We start from the raw sequence: 15,569 nt of genomic DNA, 5'->3' as shown, positions 1-15,569 counted from the left end.
TTCTGATTCTTGTGAAAGAAAAAAAATGGAAAGCTACAGTCAAGATCAGGAAGCTATTGACTTACAGTCGCAAAAAAAAAACGAAATTGCTGGAAAAACTCAGCGAGTCTGCCAGCATCTGTGGAGAGAAAGCAGAGTTAATCTTTCGGGTCCAGTGTGAACTGGGCCAGTTCTGAAGAAAGGTCACTGGACCTGAAACGTTAACCCTGTTTACTCTTCACAGATGCAGCCAGGCCTGCTGGGTTTTTCCAGCAATTTCGGTTTTTGTTTCTGATTTCCAGCATCCGCAGTTCTTTGGCTTTTTGACTTATAGAAATGTTGGAGTACAGGTCAGAAGTTATTGGAAGCTGCTGCAGTACAGATCAAGGGAATATTGAATACAAGCTTGAAGAAATACAAGCACAGCAAGGGGGAGTTGTTGCAGTCTTGATTGAGGGAGTTCTGCAGTACAGATTATAGGAACGAGGTATTAATATTGTTAAAGTAAGTTGACAGGATGGCCCTGTGAGGTGTACCTGTATGCACTCACAACGGGGTGACATGGTGGCTCAGTGGTTAATACTGCTGCTTCACAGCACCAGGGACCCAGGTTCGATTCCAGCCTCGGTTGACCGTCTGTGTGGAGTTTGCATGGTCTCCCCATGTCTGCACTGGTTTCCTCCCACAGTCCAAAGATGTGCGAGCCAAGTGAATTGGCCATGCTAAACTGCCCATAGTGTTAGGTGCATTAGTTGGAGGGAAATGGGTCTGAGTGGGTTACTCTTCGGAGGGTCGGTGTGGACTGGTTAGGCCAAAGGTAAAAACAATGACTGCAGATGCTGGAAAGCAAATACTGGATTAGTGGTGCTGGAAGAGCACAGCAGTTCAGGCAGCATCCAACGAGCAGCGAAATCGACGTTTCGGGCAAAAGCCCTTCATTAGGCCAAAGGGTCTATTTCCACATTGTAGAGAATGGAATCTAATCTAAACTGAAGCAGGTATTGAGCACTCCTTTTGAAGGATAACACCAGAATTCCACCTTCATTGCCCATCCTCAGACTTGTCCTCTCCTCCCCCCTCACTGAAGCTTATGAACTGCTCTCAGTGATATATCTGTGATGGCTGTGTGCTACTGTTAGACTGGGCACTACAGGGTGCTGTGAGGTGCACAGTTGAAATTGTAGATTAGACCTGGGAATTCATTCTTGGCACAGGAGAAGAATATGTTTTATTGTGCTTCAACTAAAATGCTACAACAAATGTCAAATAAATGCGCATAAATTCCCTCAACCCACCCTGGTGGCATGAAATGTGACCCATACAGTTTGTTAGAATGCTAACCACCTTATTGAAGTGTGTGAATATATATTCCTAAGGATGTCTTCAGTTGCCTCGATAATAGACAATAGAGTTCTCTCCTGACATCTCCTAAAACAATTCTCTCTCTCTCCCCCACACTTTCTCTTACTCTCACACACTATCACTCTCTTATTCTCTCTCTCATTTGCTCTCTGTCTTTCGCTCTCTCACTCTTTCTCTCTCCTTCTGTCTCTCTCTTTCACTCTCTTTCTCTCTTTCTCCCTCTCTCTCTTTTTCTCTCTCCACATTTAAATTACACTTTTAAACCTATCTCTTTGACCAACCTTTTGGTCACCTGTTAAAGTGTCAAAGTTTGTCTAATAACATTGCCGGGAGCTGCTACAATAAGGCAAGCTTATTGCGTTTAAACCCTGACACTTCAATGCAGCAGTTTTGCACAGTACCACTCAAACAGATAAACAAGTGATTAGGGACACCAGTACTGTCCTTCTGTGATTGTCCACTTAAAGTTTGCAATGGAAAGCAACATTAACACAAGTAAGAGATCCTATTAAGATATTGTCAGATGTTTGCTGACTTATCTCAAGATGCCCAGAAAATCTTTGAAATAACTGCTCCTGGTTTCAGGACATAAGTGAGATTGAATTTGCACAGTCCATCAATTTCAAACAATCTGCTGTTAAGAAACTCTTCTTCATAGAATAGCCTTCTCATCTGAAGAAGACCACCCACCTCAACATCACTGGAAACATGAGTGCTAAATAAGGGCTAGTCTTCTCTTAGTTTTGTTTCAGTAGAGCTTCCCATCTACTTGTCATCATTCAGAAGCAATGATAAACTGACACTCTTTCTACCAATGTAGCTTTCATCCATAAGCTCATCCAAAACTTTGATATTCTCTCATTAATCTGTTCAGAGATGTTATCACACACCTCTGAAGCAGGTAGGACTTGAACCAAGACTCTCTAGTTCAGAGGTATGAGCACTGCCACTGTACCATAAGAGACCCCCCCAAACCAAGCCATGACCTTTAGATTTTTAGTCAAACACTCTCCTAGATGTGCCACTTCAGTCAAGCATTGTTCAAAACTCTGCTTCCCCATGTCTTAACACCCATCAGGTACTGTTCACCAATCAGCACTGTTCTTACTGACCTACACTTTTAAGCGATGTCTTCATTCAAGGTGGTTTCAAGTCCCACCTTGACAGTCCCATGGCCACCTGAGATATCTGCACTCATCAAACTTGGCCTCGAGAGTTTTGTTGAGCGTATCTATTCCAGCCGTGGTGGCCGTACCTTAAGACTTTACCTTGAGGGTTTGGAGTTCCTTTCCATTGACTCTCCACCATTCTAAAACATTTTGCTCCTTTAAGGCACCCTTAAGACTTAACTGTATGATCAAACCTTTGGTCAACCACAGATTATTCTCTTATAATGCGCATTTCGTCAATGTGATTTGGCTGTAACATGATTGGTGAAGAGGGGAACGATGCTTTAAAAATGGCTATTACATGATTCCATCCCCAGCACTAGGTGCGTGGAGGACTTGACTCGTGTTGACATCACATGGTCATTTGGTTTGCACGCTTTACAGTGAATTGCTTCCTGAAAGGTACAGGCTGGTACTCAGTCATTTTTTTGGTCCTTTTCTTTGGCAAATCTCTTTGTGTTTTCCATGAATATGGAAAGACAAAGTTGCAAGAATATAATTCAGTATTGTACAGTACTGTAACTCAGCAAACTCAGAAACCCCTTCATGTTACCTTCCAGTTTTTCAAAGTAAGTGTTAAATTTATTGTATTATTTCATTAAAATATTCAATATTAACATTTACTTAAAGTGTGCAATCATTTGTGTTAGGCTAGGTACTGTTTTTGTTTCGATTTTTACTGATATTTTTGGTGGATCATCCCTAAACCTATTTCTCCCATAGACCCATTAGTTTTATAACATGGTGTCGTATGTTAACGCAACTACAACATTACCGCCAACCGGACTGTACCTAATATCTCCTTGATGCCTTGTTTTGTTTTAAAAGCAACTTTGATTATATTAAGAAAGCTATTTATCTCCTCAGTGTCCTGGCCAAAGTTTATCCCTCAACTAGCATCACTGAAAGCTGATGATATGGTCTTTCATGTATTACTGTTTGTGTATGCTTACCGTGTACAGATTGATTTCCCTCCCAGTTGGGGAACACTTCAGTGGTCCAGGACATTCAGCCTCGGACCTTTGGGTGACCATCCTCCAATGTGGATTTCAGGACAGGCAGCAGAGAAAAGTGGCCAAGCAGAGGCTGATAGCTATGTTTGGTACCCATAGGGAGGGCCTCAACCGGGACCTTGGGTTCATGTCACATCACAGGTGACCACCATTGCACTATACACACACACACACACACACAGATACTCCTACACACACACACTCTCACACACACACAGGCACTCCTATACACACATACACACGGACACACATACACACAGACACCCACACACACCCTTACATACACACACACTCCCACACTCACACATGCACCCCCTCACAGACTTAAGACACTCTGCACTCACTACACACACACACACTTTCTCACACTCACAACCCCCAACCCAGACAGACACACACACACAGACAGACAAAACCCACATGCACACATATATTTTGTGGGGTGAATTTGTACTTGTAGGGTTACATTGTACTTTGCTCAAAAACTGCATGCATTCATGTAAAACTCCATTATCTCACTTTTTAGATCAGAATCAATCTAAACATCATGGCATAGACAGAGAACACAGGGGGGCCAACCCCTTCAACATATTGTCTAGCTATCACCACTGTTAACAGCTAACCCGAGAATGCAACTTTTTAAAAAAAAGGCTTTGTGATTTACACATGAAAGAAGTGAAACCATCACTGTATTCTAACAGATGAAAGGCTTAACAGATAATCAATTTTTCAATGTATAATTTCAGTAACATCACATTGTAAATTTTTGCTATAAACTCTGTGTTAGGATTGAGCCCTCCACTATCACCTGATGAAGGAGCGACGGTCCGAAAGCTAGTGTACTTCCAATTAAACCTGTTGGACTATAACCTGGTGTTGTGTCATTTTTAACTGTGTACAGATTGGCTGCCACATTTCCTGCATTAACACCAACAATACTCTTCTTGACTGTACCATTTTGGTGCATCCTGAGGCCATGAAAGATGCTAGAGAAACGTAAATCTTTCTTTCCTTTCTTGTTAAGAACAGCTTAACTCTTTAAAGAACTGGTGGCACTCGAGATCCCTGTGTGCTCCCAGAATATTACACACCTTTAAGTTATTCTTAGGTAAGGTCAGCCTGCTACTTTGCATGTTAAAACATCTTAGTGCTGTTAAACTGAACTTGAGTCATTGATAACAAACTACTCAGAATCACACACTGCCCGAGCAACTGTTCTCTGCTTGACAGTAACACTGGAATCAGAAAATTTGCTACGTGGGACTTTGTGGAACCAAAGTAAAATCCTTCATCCTCCTTGTTATTGCTGTGAATGAATTTAGTCTTTGATTGTCTTGTTTTCAAACTCATCAACAAAGGTGATATTGCACCATGCAAATTATGGGAATATGAAAATTGTTATCTTTATTAATTAGTTGGTTGAGACTGACGTTCCTCTTTAGTTCACATTACTATTTACACAGTCGGCACTATGCATTGAAAATTACTGGTTTAAGGTTTGGCTACAACCCAGAAGGAAGATATACAACCTACAGCATCATATTAAATAATTTACTTGAAGCTGCTGTTAATAGGCAACTAGCAGCAATTTCAGTACAGACCAAGTGTTCTCGATTTCCATTTCCAGTTCTTCTGCTTTCTATTTAGACAGTTGCATTTTCCTGTACAATGAACAGACTTCCATGGATCTGGATGTTCTGTATTTTTTTAAGGTGAGACCCACTGCTCATTAGTCCTCAGATTGCAAATACTTAGTTGCAACTCATTTAATACATGTGAAACAAGTGAACTGTTTCAAGGGTGAGCTCTTGACTTTCTCCAAGAAGTGATTTGCTTTAATATTGCCAAAAAATGAACGCTGTGAGAACAAGGTTCAGTGACTCATGCTAATTCTTTGGAAATGTACAGTCAGATATAGTCATAATATTGGAATCAAACCAATTTAATTACTAAGCACATTTCTGCAGCTCCTAATTGTTACTAACAATGTTAAAAATGACAGTTACAAAGAAATAGCAAAGTGTAGTACTTCCTTTCGACTGATGCTTTTCATTGTGCTGCTGCCAGGTTGGTAGGTACAGTCATACTTCTTGTGGATTCAACTCAGGTGCATCTCAGGTCTCCTCAGTTGCTGTCTTAGTGCTCACTTACTTGGTTGCTCACAGATCTCTGTCTTGCTGTGCCTTTTTGCAATTTGCCCCCTTAATGGCTCACAGTGCTTCTGTCTTGTCTTGCTGTTATGCGCAGGCGCTGTTGGAGAGTGGTGACCAACAGCTACAGATACCCTGGCCATTGCTGGGGGGATGGAGGGTGGGGAATGGTGCAGCATGATGGTTCACAGAGATGACTCTACTGAAAAGCTGAAGCTCAGGGAAATGTTGGAATACAAAGACAGGCATAATTCAAAGAGGTGTATGGACACAAATGGAGGCTGAAATTTGATAAGCTCAATAGAGAGAGCGCGAGGAAGAAAGGAGCATAGGGGTCAGAGGTGGGACTCTGATGAGAAAGCTGAGCCTGCGACTCACTGTGCCAATGTGTTGCCTTCCATACACATGTGAATCCTAAGTGCACAATGGGAATAGCAAATGGTCATGGTCACATCTGGAGTGGGTGGAGTAAGTGTTTTTTTCTGTCTGAGCTCACAGGCTCTACTTGTGAACACTGTGAGGTGCTTCAAGAGGCAGTTGCATTAGTCAGACAATTTCTTATTACAGGTCTAGTTCATCTGTAATTATAATACCTTGCATGTGGAATATATTTAGTGTCTGACTGCATTCAAGCAATTTTGACTGTGTCATTGGTCTTTTGCAGAATGAAGGCTGTCATCTCTGTGAAGCATAAATAATCACAGGCGATCTTTCAACTGGCTCCAGCCGGCGACAATTCACCAGACAATCCAAAGTCTCAAAGGCTGCACAAGGGCACAGAACTGATTCCCTCTCACCTTGAACTGTGAGTATTCATAAATGTGCTCTAATATGCAATGCTGTCATTCTTAGATGATATAGGGTGGGGGAGGATATGGAAAGATAAGGTATCAGAAATCAAATGGCACTGACAATCTCCCACTGTTTGGCGCAGGATGACTAGTGCTTCTTTTATCAGAATAAGATTCCCAAGTCAACGTCCATGTGACAGCATCTCATGATCGTCCTCGTCAGAGCCCTCCATGTCCCATGGCAGGGAGAGTTATGCTAAATAGTTAAAGGCCAGATGCCTCACAGGAATGGCTACTGGGAGACAAGGACCTCTGCAAGCATGGCTCCTAATTCCATTGGGCAACCTCCCTATCCAAAGCTGAGCTTAGCACAATGCAGTCCATCCGTCTGCCTGAGCCAGTATGAAGCAGATGGTTGCTGGGATGAATAAGAGCTTCTGATGCTTGGATCAGTCTGGGAGAACCCAGATCAAGCCATGGTACACCCCATTCAGAATGCACTGCCTCATCCTTACACGCTGTCATCTGCACAACAGGCAATGAGTGGATATGGCGCCGTCTTGGGAGAGCAGCAGAAGTCCTCCTGAGGAGGAAGTGAAGACAGTGAGCAGGAGGGACATCGCCTTCAGCATGATAGACCTCTGCAGTGTCAGAGCCAACAAGCCAGACTGGGTGGAATTGACATCTGGTTCCAATCGACTTGAGTTGGGCGCAGTGATCACTCATTGCTTGTAAATTTGTTGCTGCTGGAAAGGCAAGTGGCCCCTCTCTGTCCCCAGAAGCAAATGCTCATAGAGGTGTGTAAGAGTAACGATCAGGGATTTCAATTTCCCCAACATAAATTAGATAGTCACGGTGTTAGGAGAAAGTGAGGACTGCAGATGCTGGAGATCAGCCCTGGCCCACAAGTCTCATTCCTCATGAAGGGCTTATGCCTGAAATATTGATTCACCTGCTCCACAGATGCTGCCTGAACTGCTGTGCTTTTCCAGCACCACACTCTCGACCATAGCCACAGTGTTAAGGGTTTGGAGTGAGTGGATGTTTTGAATTCTTTCCCAAGGAGCTTTTTGTATCAATACCTAGAAGGCCCAACAATGGGCAGCACAGTGCTGGGGCTGGTCCTGGAGAAAGAAGCTGTTCAAGTGTCCAGTGTGGCAGTGGGGTAACATTTTAATGATAGCAACCTCAGTATGGTACAGTTCGAATTTGCTCAGGACAAGGAAAATGATGGCTAGTAAAAGATGGCGTTGGATTGGGGGAAGGCAGATTTTATTAGAATAAAGCAGGATCTAGCCATAGTTGACTGGGAACAGCTCTTTGAGGGTAATTCTACAGCAGAGCAATGGGGTGGGTGGGGGTGGCATTCAAAAAGAAGCTGGGATGAGTACAGGTCCAACCTGGAGGGAAATGTAGGAACAAGAAGTTTAGAGAACCCTGAATATCTAGGGCAATTCAGGACTTGATAAGAAAGAAAACAAGGGCCTTTAGCAAGTTCAAAGGTAACAATTCAGCTGTAGCCCTGGATTAAAGATGATGATTTATTTATTGTGAGAAATACAGGAAGTACAGGATGAAACTTAAGAAAGCAATTAGAAGAGTAAAAAGGGGGCATGAGAAAGGAATTGCAACCAGGATTAGGGAGAATCCTAAGTATTTTATAATACATCAAAGGCAAGAGGTTAACTAGAGCAAGATTATGGACTGGCGGCAACCTGTGTTGCCACAGGATGTTGGAAGGGTGTTGAATGAATACTTCTCTTCAGTCTTCACTCTGGAACAGGAGACTGTAGGTACAGATTTCAGGAAAAGGGACTGTGGGGGACTTGCACAGTTTGACATAGGGAATGGAAAGTTATTGGAGGCTCTGTTGGGCTTAAAAGCAGACAAATCCCCTGGCCTAAATGAATTGCATCACAGGCTGCTGTGGGAGGTGAGGCAGGAAATTGCAGGGGCTCTGACTAAAATTTTTAATTCTCCCTGGCCATGGGAGAAGGGTGCAGTGCCAGAAGACTGGAGGATGGCTAGTGTGGTTCCACTTTTCAAGAAGGGCAGTAGAGATAAAATCCAGGATATTACAGACCAGCGAGTCTCACATCAATGGTAGGGGAACTATTGGAAAAGAATCTGAAGGAGTGAATACCCACTTGGAAAGGCACGGGTTAATTAGGGTTGTCAGCATGGCTTTGTCAGAGCAAGGTCACGCCTAATAAAAATTTATTGGAACTTGTTAAAAATGTGATCATGTGTGAATGAGGGAAGTTCAGTTGATGTAGCTTATGTGGATTTTAGCAAAGCTTTTGACAAGGTCCCACATGGGAGACTGATTGAGAAGGTTAAAGCACATGGAAATGAGGGAAATGTAGCGAGATGGATCAGAAACTGGATTATAAATAGGATACAAAGAGTAATGGTAGAAGGCTGTTTGACTGATTGGAGGCCAGTGTCCAGCAGCATCCCATAAGGATCAGTACTGAGACCCTTACTGTTTATTATTTACAGAAATGATATAGATGAAAATGTGGGGGAAATGTTAAGCAAATTTGCAGATGATACCAAGACTGGTAGAATGGTTAATACTGAAGCAGATGGCTGTAGGTCACAGGAAGATATGGATGAGTTGGTCAGATGGGCAGACCAGCAGCAGATGGTATTTAATCCTGATAAGTGTAAGATGATGCATTTTGGAAGAAGAAATGAGATGAGGCAGTATTTAATGAACGGCAGGACATTGGGTGTCTTAGAGGAAAAGATGGATTATGGGGTAATTATTCACAGATTTCTGAAGTCAGCAGAGCATGTGAATAGAATAGTTAAGGAGGCATATGGGACACTTGCTTTCATCAGTCATGGCATAGTGTATAACAACAAGGAATGTTGGAGTTGTACAGAGTATTGGTCACAGCTTGAGTACTGTAGGCAGTTCTGGTCGCTTCACTAAGGGAAGGATGTGATAATACTAGAGGGGGTACAGAGGAGCTTCATCAGACTGTTGCCTGGGATGGAGAAATTGAGCTATAAGGAGACACTAGATGGGCTTGGATTGTTTTCTCCAGAACAGAGAAGACTGCTGGGGGACATGATCGAGGTGTATGGACAGGGTGAGTAGAGAGCAGCTGTTCCCCTTGGTTAAGGGGTCAATCATGAGAGGGTGTAGTTTTAAGGCAGGAGATTCAGAGGGGCTTTGGGGAAAAAACTTTTTCACTCAGTGGGTGTTGGCAATCTGGAATGCACTGCCTGGGAAAGTAGTGGAGGCTGGAAGACCGACAATATTTCAGAAATATTTGGATGAGCACTTCAAATATCATAACATTCAAGAAGACATGAAGAGGGCAGGAAATTGGGACTTGTGTAATGTTTTACTGGTAGTTAATGTTGGTGCAGACTCAACGGGCTGAAGGGCCTTTTCTGTGCTCTATGAATGAGATTTATGTAATAGGTAAGGCGTGACTTCAGTATTTTATCATCCTAGGACAATAATTTTGATGTGGCTTATGATATTTGGAACAGGATCACTTTGAGAGAATGTTAACATTTTGCTAAACTGCAAATGCACTCAAAATCCCATTCAACTTGATTGTTCTTCGTTCTCACTTTAAAGTCAGGACTCTGCCTTTCCTACCACAGCACTAGCTTAAAAAACAAGATATTCTTTTCCTCTGTCAGCCGTATCTGCCATCACAAATGGAATGTGCATGTTCAGCCTTATCTAACACCGGTTTGAGATACTGCAATTGTGAATTTCTGTCTCAGCATAGATTGACACTGCAATATCTCTGCCAGATGTAGAATAAATTTGGTCAGTTTTCTGACAAGCTGCCAGAGGAAAGTTGCTTTACTTTGCAAGGTTGAAGTGTTCTGTCACTGTAGATCAAATGTGACTCTATCCATTTCTCCCTTCAGGAGGCACGTACCATGTCTGTTTAACTGTTCTACAGCCATTGAATTTACAGTTAAGTCAGTCAGGCTTTTCAAGATATTAAAAAGATGAAAAGAGAGAAGAAGCGGTTAAAATAAACTCTATTGCTTTTAAGCAGGGAACTGAGATACTCTGAATATTTTTCTCAAATCCATATAAATAGAATAGAAACCTAGTCCACAGTAAAGGCTTTTGATCATGGGTTAACATTCTAATAGGCTGCATAAATGCAAATTGGTGTAGATATATCTGAAAATTGGGCCATTGAGCCTGTTTCCATTGCTCGATAATTTCCTGGTAAGCTACATTTAGCATCCTCACAAATTTTAGAGTAAATTTTACTCATTAGTGGGTCTGCTGCAGAGCCTTATGTGCAAGGTGCTCATGTTGGGAATTCAGGCCTGTAGGCCAATTTATAAAAAAGTTTCTGGAGAGGATAATGTGCGGACTGTACTAACCTCTGCAATTCACTTCGCAATATGTGCTTCCATAACGTGAAAAACACTTATTGGAGCAATAAATTGAGCTATAGCTTCATTTAGACTATGGAATTCATGCAAAAGTATTTAAATTAATACTTGCCACAATCTTTATACACAAATTGCACTGTTTGCTTTCAGAATTCATTATTAATGGTCTGGGGAAACTCATTTACATTGGATAGGGGGATAGATTTTCTGCGATTTTGTTTGTCCAAATTCTCATAGAATTTTAGGACCTTATTGCTTTTATTAAGTTCATTAAGTTTTCTTTTTCAATTTTGCAAAATTAATTTTCCTAAAATGGGCATTGCTAGTGAGACCAACATTTATTATTCCACCCAGCTAACTTTGCGAAGATGATGGTGAGCAGCTTTTTCATAGAGTCAGGGTCGTATAGCAAAGAAACAGACCCTTCGGTCCAACCAGTCCATACCAACCATAATCCCAAACTCAACCACCGACTCCCATAGCTACCTGGATTACACCTCTTCCCACCCTATCTCTTGCAAAAATGCCATCCCGTATTCCCAATTCCTCCGCCTCCGCCGTATCTGCTCCCAGGAGGACCAGTTCCACCATAGGACACACCAGATGGCCTCCTTCTTTAGAGACCACAATTTCCCTTCCCACGTGGTTAAAGATGCCCTCCAAAGCCTCTCGTCCACATCCTGCATCTCCGCTCTCAGACCCCACCCCTCCAACCGTAACAAGGACAGAATGCCCCTGGTGCTCACCATCAACCCTACCAACCTTCGCATAAACCAAATCATCCACCGACATTTCCACCACCTCCAAAAAGACCCCACCACCATGGATATATTTCCCTCCCCACTCCTTTCTGCCTTCTGCAAAGACCGTTCCCTCTATGACTACCTGGTCAGGTCCACGCCCCTCTACAACCCACCCTCCCATCCTGGCACCTTCCCCTGCCACCACAGGAATTGCACTCACGCCTCCTCCCTCACCTCCATCCAAGGCCCTAAAGGAGCCTTCCACATCCATCAAAGTTTTACCTGCACATCCACCAATATCATTTATTGTATCTGTTGCTCCCTATGCAGTCTCCTCTACACTGGGGAGACTGGACGCCTCCTAGCAGAGCGCTTTAGGGAACATCTCCGGGACACCCGCACCAATCAACCACACCGCCCTGTGGCCCAACATTTCAACTCCCCCTCCCACTCTGCCGAGGACATGGAGGTCCTGGGCCTCTTTTACCGCTGCTCCCTCACCACCAGATGCCTGGAGGAAGAACGCCTCATCTTCCGCCTCAGAACACTTCAACCCCAGGGCATCAATGTGGACTTCAACAGTTTCCTCACTTCCCCTTCCCCCACCTCACCCTCGTTCCAACTTCCAGCTCAGCACTGTCCCCATGACTTGTCAGACCTGCCTATCTTCCTTTCCACCTATCCACTCCACCCTCCCCCCGCACCCAACCTATCACCTTCATCCCCTCCCCCACTCACCTATTGTACTCTATGCTACTTTCTCCCCACCCCCACCCTCCTCTAGCTTATCTCTCCACCATTCAGGCTCTCTGCTTTTATTCCTGATGAAGGGCTTTTGCCCGAAACGTCGATTTTACTACTCCTCGGATGCTGCCTGAGCTGCTGTGCTCTTCCAGCACCACTAATCCAGAATCTGGTTTCCAGCATCTGCACTCATTGTTTTTACCTCATACACACATGAGCTGTGCATGGAGACAAGGAGTTCGACTCTCGGCCTCAGAGGGAGTAGATATCTGTGCCAGTCACCAAGGGTCCTTATAATTAATACTGAACAAATTTTGTTGTACTTATTGCTAATGTAAGACAAATCTTATTATCTAAGAACATTAGCTCTTCTGTTGATACCCTCTGGTGGTGAACTTCTATCATTATGTAGAGAAAAGTCAAAGGAGCACTGGTGATGACAAACTATTTCAAACAATCCTTACGTGGTACCACGTGCTGGTAGAGGGACAAATGCAACAATATTACATAAGTAACCATCTTGTAAAATCCCAACTTACTACCACCATAATCTTTCGCTTCAGGATGCCAAGATGGCCTTTATAAAAGGTCAGTGAACTTCTGAATCCTCAGTCAGTTTGGCTATGTTCCCCTGAATTATGCCTCAGATTATTATGCAAGCAAAGCCCAACACAGAGCAAAAAACATGATAATGGCCTGTATATGGCCATGCACCGCACTGCTGGATTTATTATAATTAAGTACTAGAAAATATGTGTGGCAAAGTGTTGTACTCTGAGTTGCATCTTGACTGCATTTCCTGCTGGAGTACTATACAAAGCATTAATTCTGGCTGCTATGTTTCTTTCCTGTGTGTGTGCTATGAAACTAATTCAAATTTACCTATATACATGATAGAAGGAAAGATTTGCATCTACATAGCACCCTTCACATATCCAAGGTGTTCCACAGCACTTTGTAGCTGATTAAGTACTTTGAAAGTACAGGCAGTGTATTTATGCATAGCAAATTCCTACACACAGTGGTATGATAATGAATTTTGTTTTTAGCGACATTGATAGTGGGATTAATACAAACCACTACATTGGATTAACTCCACAGCTTTCTTTGAAATAGACAGGTTCTTTTTGCATTCACCTGAGAAGGTAATGGGTCCTGGGGTTAACACACCATCTGGAAGACGGTGCTGACTTCAGAGGAGTTTAACAGCAGGCAAGAGCACCCACCTAGTGATTTTTATAATTGTGACTCCAGACTGGGGCTTGAACCCATGTACTTCAGACCTTCCTGGTGAGAAGGCTGCCAACTGAGCCATGGATGACATGAAATCTGTTCCAACAACAGAGGCATGATCGGACATTGACGAGGAATTATTCCAGAGGTGGGGGTGGTGGGTCATCATCTCGGGATAAGGAATCAGACACTTCTGTGTGGAATAATATTGAATTTGTCTGCTCAAGTTGTGAATCTTTGAAATTCCTTCCCATTAAGGGCAATGGATGCTTTGTCATTGAGTGCATTCAGATAGGGAAGAATTGAATTTTTTGGACACTCAAGTTACTATCGGGTGTGATTATAGAAGGGAAAGTGACATTGAGTTTCAGCCAGGATGTTATTAAGTAATGCAGCAGGCTCAGATGGTAGATAGACTTCTTTTTCACTGCTACTTCTTTCATTCTACATTTTCATTCAATGCTCATCACTTGTTATGTTTCGATCTGTTATGGTTAGCCAATGAGATTGGCAACATTGTAGATAAGGGCTTGCTGAGCCAATTGTATTTTTTTCCCTATAAGACATGTGACACTTTGGACACATGAGCACTTTCAAAGTGTAGCACACAAGCGATGCCTATGAAGAAAAACTTTCAAGTGCAATGCCTTCGAGATGTCATGCAGGGGAGACTGTGGGCGCCCCAGACTTTGATTTATAAATAACAGCTTAGAAATCAATTTGAAGAGCAACAGAATTCTAAGCAGCCTGAAATATCTGCCTTTTCTATCAAAATCATTTTGCAAATTTTATTTATTTTCACAGAAACCCTTGATGCATATGAACAATAGTCAAAAGGATGAGGGAACAGGATGACTGCTGACTTCCAAACAACTTCCCAGTAGTGCTCAGTGCTTTCAGAGGGGAGTGGGGAAAGAAAGAAGAAACCTCTACATACTGTGTGGGAAAAATAAAGCTGCTAAGCTCAGAGTGATGCTTCAGACTCATATAAAATAGTTATTGTTACTCATTTCAGCTTCAACCTTAGCCTTCATTTTGATCTAAATTCATGACAATTAATTCTAGGGCATACAAACAGGACTAAAGCATTCGCAAGATGATCGATATGTACTTTACTTCAAGCTTCTACATTATTTCTCAATAAAATACCCAGTTGGCTGTTTCAACATACATTGAAGATAAATTTTCTACACATCCGTTTCCATAACCTTTACATAAAAATATGAAAATTTATTTTAACAATTAAATAGAGCTCAATTAAATCCTACAATCTTTCTCTACAGTTTTTTTTCATTGTCCAGTGACACACAACTTGTTATAAAAAAGCTAATTAACATATTCGTTTTGCTATTCCAGTGTTACACTGCGTGTAAAGTGCTATCAACCCTTTTCTTTGTGTTTGTTAAACTAACAAGAGATTTAACCTCTTTGTTTAAGAAATAGATTGTCAATGCAAGACCTTGGACCTTCTGCACTTAAAGCAATATAAGGACCTAATTTACTGTAAGCAATGAGCCCTGGTGATACAAGGGTAGAGGAGATTAGAGGAAATGTCCTTGAGAACAGATAATGCAAGTAAGTCAAGTGCAAGGAACCAAGGTTAATCGCACCATATGAATGACAATACAAAATCAATTCCAGAATCACATTGGTGAACAGAACTCAGTGACTGCTTCAACCATGTGGTTTTTGAATTTAAACAAGTGTGTAGTAACTGCAAAAGTCTATAGGATTGCTTAAATCAGGAGCATCTTTACTTTTTAAAAATTATAATTGTTTGATAGTAAGGTCCTAGGGAGTGTTGCTGAACAAAGAGACCTTGGAGTGCAGATTCATGGCTCCTTGAAAGTGGAGTCGCAGGTAGATAGGATAGTGAAGAAGGTGTTTGGTACGCTTTCCTTTATTGGTCAGAGTATTGAGTACAGGAGTTGGGAGGTCATGTTGCGGCTGTCCAGGACATTGATTCGGCCACTTTTGGAACATTGTGTGCAATTCC

At 42.4% G+C, this 15,569-nt stretch overlaps 1 long non-coding RNA gene across 1 annotated transcript; it reads left to right on the top strand.

Annotated features, from left to right (window-relative positions):
- The first annotated feature begins 6,166 nt into the window (after nucleotides 1–6,166).
- Nucleotides 6,167–14,771, top strand: LOC140479464 (uncharacterized). The gene is made up of 3 exons (XR_011961048.1): nucleotides 6,167–6,240; nucleotides 6,338–6,478; nucleotides 14,378–14,771. It is a non-coding gene; the product is annotated as an uncharacterized lncRNA (long non-coding RNA).
- The last annotated feature ends 798 nt before the right edge of the window (nucleotides 14,772–15,569 follow it).

The sequence above is a fragment of the Chiloscyllium punctatum genome, chromosome 7 (genome assembly GCF_047496795.1).
Source record: "Chiloscyllium punctatum isolate Juve2018m chromosome 7, sChiPun1.3, whole genome shotgun sequence".
NCBI classification, from domain to species: domain Eukaryota; kingdom Metazoa; phylum Chordata; class Chondrichthyes; order Orectolobiformes; family Hemiscylliidae; genus Chiloscyllium; species Chiloscyllium punctatum.
This window is presented reverse-complemented; position numbering and strand designations above follow the sequence as displayed.